Source organism: Microtus ochrogaster, linkage group LG4 (genome assembly GCF_000317375.1).
Source record: "Microtus ochrogaster isolate Prairie Vole_2 linkage group LG4, MicOch1.0, whole genome shotgun sequence".
NCBI lineage: Eukaryota > Metazoa > Chordata > Mammalia > Rodentia > Cricetidae > Microtus > Microtus ochrogaster.
The window spans coordinates 7,280,238-7,288,809 of NC_022030.1; positions in this window are offsets into that span (position 1 = coordinate 7,280,238).

An 8,572-nucleotide genomic window follows, 5' to 3' on the forward strand; every position below is an offset into this window, starting at 1 on the left:
GAGTATTTTGCCTTTCCAGCACTGATTCAGAGGGTCCCTTTGCTTCCTAAGAGATGTAGCTACAGCTGTTGTGTGTCTCCTCACTAACCCAACAGGCCCCTAGCAGTGAGAAGTAATCCAATCACCTCAAGGGAGGATGAATCATTAATTTCCATCTCGGGCCTCAGTTGGGTACTGATGGACAGGGCCTCAGTTGGGTACTGGTGGACAGGGCCTCAGTGGCTCTGCTCAGTTTGTTCTGAGTTTCCCTTGCAGAACTGGGCAGTTTTCTCTGTGAAAGTATTGGTTTAGGTCTTTAGAGGCAGTTGCCATCGAGATCAAGATAAGAGAGATCTGCTCTGTAAATAAAACAGTTTTTTATATGCAAAACAGAACTCTGAAATGGATTTCTTATGGCCAACGGCATGCTCACTGGAACTCTAAGAATTGGTGATCATAGCTTGGCAATGGTGGCACATACCTTTAATCCCAGCACCCAGGGGGCAGAGATGGGGGAATCTCTGAGTTCGAGGTCAATCTGTCTACAGAGCAAGTTCCAGGACAGCCAGGGTGACACCTGTTTTAATCCCCCCAAAGACTAGATAATCACATTGTTTTTGAAGTGTCAGAAGGCTGAGGGCATCAAGCTAAGCTCCTATAGGAGCTAGCACCATGCTGGAAAGTGTCTCCACTAACGCCCCTCTCAAGTGTGAGAGAGATCCAATCAACACTATAACAACTATATGTTTTTGAATTCTCTGTGTTTCTTCTTGTTGGTATCAAGCTGGGGCAGTCTTAGCTGATAGCAATATCAGCTACAGTGTATTTAAACCAATGAAATGTATGTATAACTATTACATTTGAACTTCCTAAAAGTTCCTGGAATGCTCTCTGCTGGGATGTGTGATGAGCGATGAGGGCTTCTCCAGACATGGAACAGTCATTTAAACTAATTGGTTTCCCATCTGGGCATGGTAGTGACACCCATAATCCCATCACTTGGAACGTAGAGACAGGATGATCACGATTGTGAGGCTAGCCTGAGCTAGACAGAAAGACCCCATCTCAAAAACAAAACAGGAAAGCAAGGAAACACAAAGCTGATTCTTTTATAAATGACTTTGGTCAATGCCTGGTAACACCTATTCTGCACAGCTTTCTCTGAATGCGTCTTAGGTTGGGTTTCCAAGAAGTGGTCCAGAACATGTTTTCAATGTCCTTTGAGAATGTTCTATAGGAAATATGCCCATGAAGAGCTGGTAGGAGCCAGGAAATAAGAAGTCAAGGAAGTGTGCAAAGTAGTACAAAATATGATATTCCAAGTAGTACACAATCTAACACTTCAGGTAGTACACAATGTAATACTCCTGGTAGTACACAGTGTAACACTCCTGGTATTACACAATGTAACATTCCTAGTAGTACACAATGTAACACTTTGGTAGTATATAATGTAACACTCCTGATAGCACACAATATAACACTCTTGGTAGTACACAATGCAGCACTCCACGGCAGTACACAATACATTAGTATTCAGGCATTTGTACTGGCCTGCCCTTGGGGCCTGATAGGATACATCCTCAGCTGCAGCCATGAAGAGGACCTTCTGTGCACATTCACTAAGTTCCCTTTGAAAAGGTGGACCTTGTCCACCTCCTGTCTATTTCTCTCTCTCCTCTCTGTTTCTCTGCCTGTTTCTCTGTCTCTCTTGCTCTCTCTTGCTTGCTCTGTCTTTCTGCCTCTCTCTTCTCTTCTGCTATTCCTTAGGTCAGTCTCTCCTTCCCACTTCCCTCTTTTTTTCTGTTCCCTTTTCCCTAATAAAAAACCCCTCCCTATGACCTCTGCCTGTCTCATGGTGACTTTCTCTCCTGTTCTGCCTTTTGAAACTGTAACCCCTGGCAATATACAATGTAACACTCTGGTATTACACAATGTAACACTGACGGTAGTACACAATGTAATGCTCCTGCTATTACACACCAGCACTCCCGGGAGTACAGAATGGAACAGTCTTGGTAGAGCACAATGTAACACTCTTGGTAGTACAGAATGTAACAGTCTTGGTATATACACACTGTAACACTCCTGGTAGGACAAAATGTAACTTTCCAATGGAAGAAAAGAGTAAGACTAACAGCCAGAAGATGGGGATTCCAGTGGCTCCTAGTCTGAAGCCAGTCCTGGACTAGAGATGGGTGGGTACTGCTAGGCAGGAGTGGAAGCCCAATGAAGGAAGGCACTGACAGCAGAAGAGGTATCAGAGGTATCAGAGACTGTGGATGGAGACAAGCAGCAAGCTGTAAGTGGGATCTGAATCAACTCTGCCTTTGGCTGCAGGGGATAGACACCTGACTTAGTGAGTGACCCAGAGTACGTCTCCCCTGCCACACCAAGTGTAGAGAATGACTGGCGGCATCGGCTTTGTGTAGCACCTTCATGACGCTGTCGGTGAACAGTATCCCAGCTCTGTCCCCTCAGGGTGGCAAGGTGACCCTTCAGCCTTTAGCCTGCTGTCTTCATTCCTCCTCAGAAGAGGAAGGGGAACAAAAAGAAGGCAAACATTTTCCAGAAACCTCTAGCAGACTTCTGTTTTAACTTGCCGTAACTGTTAACCATATACTGTTGAGGTCAGGTATTCTAGGAAGGTGGCACACGACCCCCTTAAGAAGAATCACATTTTTAAAAAAGCAAAATTAATGGGGATATAGCAGTAGCTACCCAATAGAGGATCTCTGTCTTTCTCTGTTTCTCTTTCCTTTCCTTTCTTTCTTCTTTTTAAAAAGTCAGTAGGTTATCTTACAAGTTTCCACAGAGACGATAGAAATAGTTTGGGAAGATAGGAAAGCTGGCCAGTAGGAAGTTGAGCAAGGGTAGTTGTAAGAACTCTGAAGGAACCTCATGTTTTGGTGAATATCTGCCTGTTCCTTCTTAAAATAAAGAGTAACTTCATCTTTGAGCTTCTGTTTTGTAAGTGAATGGACCACTATGCTGTGTGAAGTAGAACACAGTTTGTAGCTTAGGCTTATGGCACCATATGGGAAAAGAGAAACTTATTTTATCTTTTGTTTGAGACAGGATTCCATGCAGCCTGGGGCTGGGCTCACTGTGCTAAGAAAGGACAAACACCTTGAATTTTGGTCTTTCTGCTTCTGTCTCTCAAATGCTGGGACTTTAAGAGTTTAACACCAAGTATATTAGTGTAGTATGTTGACACTGATTTGTACACTTCTAGGTTTAATCAGTCTCTCTCTTTCTAGAACTGTCTCTCCCCAGTAGTGGAATCCAGAGCTTCATGGAGGAGACAAGGGCTCTAGCATATATGTCCAGAACTCCCTCTCCCCATATATTTTGATACAGAGTCTCACTAAATTACTTTAGTTTGGTCTCAAATTTACTCTGTATCTCAGTAAGTCTTGAACCTTTAATCTTCTGCCTCCACCCTTCCAAGTTGCTGAGATTATAGGCTTGTACAACCAGATTGAGCTCCAAAATTTATTTTCAAGAAACATAGATTCATTTTTCATTTTATAAGGAAGTTGCTCATACAATTGCATGTCTTTCAAAGTATCTCATTGATCATTTTCAGAGTGCAAAGAAAAGGGAGAAAAAGGTTTAAAAAGAAGAAGAGAAAATAAGATCTAGTGGAAAGATGAATAATTCATCTGTGGAGACCAAGTAACATCATGCTGAAGATTTAGTTGGGAACGTACCAGAAATAAAATCAAGGGGAGTGTGAATCAAATAGTAAGTATTCATTGTGGTGGTTAATTTTAATTGTCAGTGTGAGAGACTCTAGAGCCTTCTGGGAAGACAGCTTGGGTGAAGGATGACCTTTATTATGTTAATTGATGTGGCAAACCTCAGCCATCTGTGGGCGACTCCACTTCCTAGGCAGGATATGGTGACCATTTAAATGTAGAGACAAACTGAGCACGAGTGCATGGATTCTCTCTGATCTCTTGACTGTAGATGTGACTAGCTGCTTTAAGTTCTTGGTTTGACTTCCCCACAGTGATGGGCTTAACCTGGATTGTGAGCCAAATAAACACTTTCTCCCTTAAAGTCGATTCTGTCAGTGTATTTCAGACAGCAACAGAAATGAAACTAAACTTTTCATCTTTTCAAAATCTTTGGATTTCTTCCTTTTTTTTTGTATTTTGATATCAACTCTGTTAAGCTTAATATGTCCTCATTTTTCAATAACTGATATGTGAATATATTTTCTTTAGATTCAAACAAAAAGTGAAAGAAGTCTGCAATGCATCTGTCTACATAGCCAGGACTTTTGCCCTGGCCCGGGTTGGTAGTGGTGGCAGTGTCACCATCATCATCATCACCACCATCACCATTATCATCATCATCATCACCATCATAGCCATCATCATCATCACCATCATTATCACCACCATCATCATCATCATCATCATCATCATCATCATCATCATCATCATCATCATCATCAGCAGCAGCAGCAGCAGCAGCAGCAGCAGCAGCAGCAGCAGCGAGAAGCTTTCTATGTCAGCTTCACCAAGACCCTGCCCAGGGACCAGTTTACCAGTGTGTCCCTGAAGCACATACAAACATCTTTAGCCAATAACTGGTCCTTCTTGGCAAGTAAAAGTTTACTAACAAATTATTATAAAATAAAATGTACACATTGATATTGTGATAAAGTCTTTCAGGGAGTTATGAGATTTTGTTTTTTTTGGTTTAAACTTCTGGTTTTGAAAACTATCACAACATTTTGAAAGACAAATATTCACAAACTGGGAAACAGAAGTCAATTTTAAAGTTGGGTTTGACTGGTAAAATAGAATGCTTTTTACGTGTGAAGATTCAGATGGCTCAGGCATTAACAAAGCAGGCAGTTCTAAATTTAATTTTCTTTTGCAGTTAATGACTTAGTGATAGCAGATAAACAGGAGTTTGAGTTATATACAAACTGTGGGAGAGTTTGTTTGTTTTTTTCCCCCACAATCTCCACAAAGCAGAAAAATGTAAAAGGAAATAATAAAATACCATTGAACAAATTTGCATTTAAAATCAAATTTAGGCTGACATGAAGCTGGTTTGTACGAGAAATCAAATCTTTTCAGAATATTTTTCTGTAATAATTATCAGCCCTGGATTTACCAATATTCATATTTCAAAGCAATTTATCAGAAATTTACTCAGTATTATCACAGCTTATAAAATATTCTTAATGGGTGCATCAACAGAAATTCCTTTCTCAAAGTTAAAATTATGAAAAAAATGCTTGCAACCTTTATTTTCCAAGAGAAACTTGTATTAATTTTAATTGTATTGATTTAAAATGAAGCTGCCAAAAAAATAAATTTTGATGATCCAGTATATAGCTATACAGAAATGACAGAAAAATGTAATGATTGGCCAAGATATCAAATTAAGTACTATTTAGTATTCAAGATTATGACACCACATGTTTTCTATAGATGATAAGTATGGTGGTTTGAATAGAAATGACCCATAGGCTCATGTGTTTGAAAACTTCGCCCTTAAAGAGTGGCGCTATTAGGAGGTGTGGCCTTGTTGGAGTAGGTGTGACCATGTGGGTAGAAGTGTGTCACTGTGGGGGTGGGCTTTGAGGTCTCATATGCTCAAGCTATGCTCAGCATAGTTCTCCTTCTGTTACCTGGGGAACCAAGATGTAGAACTCTCAGCTCCTCCAAAACCATGACTGCCTGCACATCCCTGTGTCCTGCCACGATGACGACAATGGACTAAACCTCTGAAACTGTCAGCCAGTCCAATTAAATGTTTTCCTTTAGAAAGTTGCCATGGTCAGCAATAGAACGCTGACTCAGACAGTGAGTTATGGGTTAGTATTCCCTGTCGCGTGTGTTAGCACAATCACTTTGAGTCCCAGTGGGACTGATCTGGAGAAGGGGTCTTTAATGGGGAAGCCAGGGTTAAATGAAACTGTGGGTGTGGGGCTCTAGTCCGGTGGGACCGCTGTTCTTGTGCGAGGTGGAGGAAGATCAGGAAGTTTTCTCTCACCTAGCACTCAGGACAGCTGTCCGGGGATACGGTGAGATGGGGAATGGCATCTACAAGCTGGGAAGAAGGGCTGCAACGTCACCAGCCCTGGTGCCATCTTGGTCATAAACTTCTATTCGCCAGAATGATGAGAAAATACAAGTCTTCTGTTTAAGTCATTCAGCTTGTTCTGTTTTGTTATGGCAGCCTGACCTCAGCAACACACAGTCCTTCACTGTATTTTTTTGTTCTTGCAGGGCTAGGCCAATGCTCTACCACCAAGCTATGCTATACCTCTGGCCTTTGTAAAATATTTTAAGAAAAACAAATCTTTATACTTTAGTACCTTTAATAACATTTCCTCCTTGCTTCTGAAAAAAATCCCACTTTTATTTCCCACCAGGTAGGTGCTGAAAAGTGTTCAGTCAGCTCCCTGAGCGGAGGCCATCCTGTGCCTTCCGCCATCTTCACAATGGCGTTTCCTTCATCATCCTCTCCTAGATCAGCTGCTTCCACCTTGACTCTATATGACCTTTTAGGTCAAATACTCAATGGTAGCCAGCCAATTAGAACCAAAATTCTAAATGTATGGGGGAGGGGGGCACCTCGCTGGCTTATCCTAGCTCCAGATCTGTGTTTATAACGTCACATGTTCCTCTGTTCTGTTGTGCTGGGGTTCTCACCAGTATATTTGCTGTTCAGGCCTTCATCTGTGAGGCTCAGGTTGAAGACAGCTCACAGGGTGGTGGTTCAGTCTGGGTTTGTGCTCCTAAGTGAGATGGTTGCAGTGTGTATAGAGAAGGTAAACTGACTCCATCTGCCAGTTCAACGTCTTCCTGCAAGGGCATTCAGCATCTTCGGCCATAGTTGAAAGAAAAGAAGAAGAAATCAGTGATGCATGCATTCTGAGGACCACCTCAGGACTGTCTTGGACAGCTATTTATTGAAAAATAAAATATACCATTAACGATAGGATTTCTTGGAGATTTTTAACAGAATAATGTATAATTCATTTTTAGTTAAGGGTATCTAAATTTGTATGTGTATGTGTGTGTTACTGGAGACTGAACCCAGAGCTAGGCACATGTTTGTCATAAAAATATAGTGGTACTATATTAAAAAAGTGATACTAATGGTTGGTGTGATGGTGTGATAGGAAACTACAGATAAAGTGTCACACATGCCCGACAACCTAAGTTTGAGCTCTGCAACCCGCATTAAGGTGGCAGGTGAGAATATACTCCAAAAAGTGAACGTTCTCCGACTTCTGCATGCTTACCACGGCATGCACACAACAATACTAACAAATAATAAAAAGATTCTAATTCCAAGACTCTTGTCTTATGTTTTCACGGGTAAATTTAAGATTTCTGTCAAAACGAGAGTAAAAGTTAGGATCTCGGATCACTGAAAACATAGCACTGCAGCACGTTAAGGAACCAGAAGTAAGTGACGGCTGCAGCCTGGACCAAAGCCAAAGAAGAACAAAGCCCTCTGCACCCCCGAGACAGCCACAAAATCAGTGCCGTGAAACTCCTCTGCTCTGTTGTAGAAGAGGGGCTTACAGAGGTCACACTCTTGATTTAAATGTTGTCCGGATAGTGTGCTGATGTGGTTTGCTCGCCCCCAGCAGACGATAACAACAATTTCTTGAGTAAAACATTGAGAGCAGCTTCTAAAAGGCTTAGAGTGATTGCTGACGTCTTTCAAGGAAAAAAAAATCCACAGTCATTTGGAGATAGCCATGACATGTGTGGTTCACCACTCTTGAGTATTTGTAATAAGCTTGAGTTAAGGGACAGTCCCTAGCCAATCACAATGTGCACTCCCAGGATACAGCAGTCAAAAACTTGGTGCCCACTTCAGAGAGTTATAGCATAGCATAAACACCACTATAATAACGAAAATGGAGATTGACTGGGCTTAGGCCAGAGCAATAAGCTAAAATGCCACTAAGTACTCCCAATGAGATTAAAAACCTGAATTAAGACTGGCTATAAAGTTGGAGAGCCGATCTGTCAGTTTGGTTTTCTGCTTTGGTGATTAAAACACCGTGACTCAGGCAACTTAGGGAGGAAACAGCTCATTTGGGCTTAGAGTTCCAGAGGATTAGAATACTTGGTGGTGGCAACAGCATGGCAGTAAGAACAGCAAGGAGCTCACACCTTGAACCAAACACAAAGCAATGACAGCAGAGTCTTTAAATCATCAAAGCCTGCTTCAGGTAACATACTTTCTCCAGCAAAGCCACTTCCTCAAAACCTCCAAATGTTCAACTACAGAGGCCTATGGGGGACACTCTTACTCAAGTTACAGCCGTGGTAAGACTCGAAAGATCAAAGAAGTGAACAGAATTACTGGTGAGGTTGTGAGATTAGGTTCGAGGGAGGAAAAAGGGCAGAGCTCAAGAGTTTGGCTGGTGTGAAAATGTTTGGAGCACCTAACTCTCTCGAGATCTAGCTGACATTTGAAATGAAGACTTGGAAATTATATAATATCTATATATCTATATATATCTATATATCAGAGGAGCACAAAATCTGCTTAGTAGTGACTTCCTGCAGGGGAAGAAACATCTTTTTTTTTTTTTTTT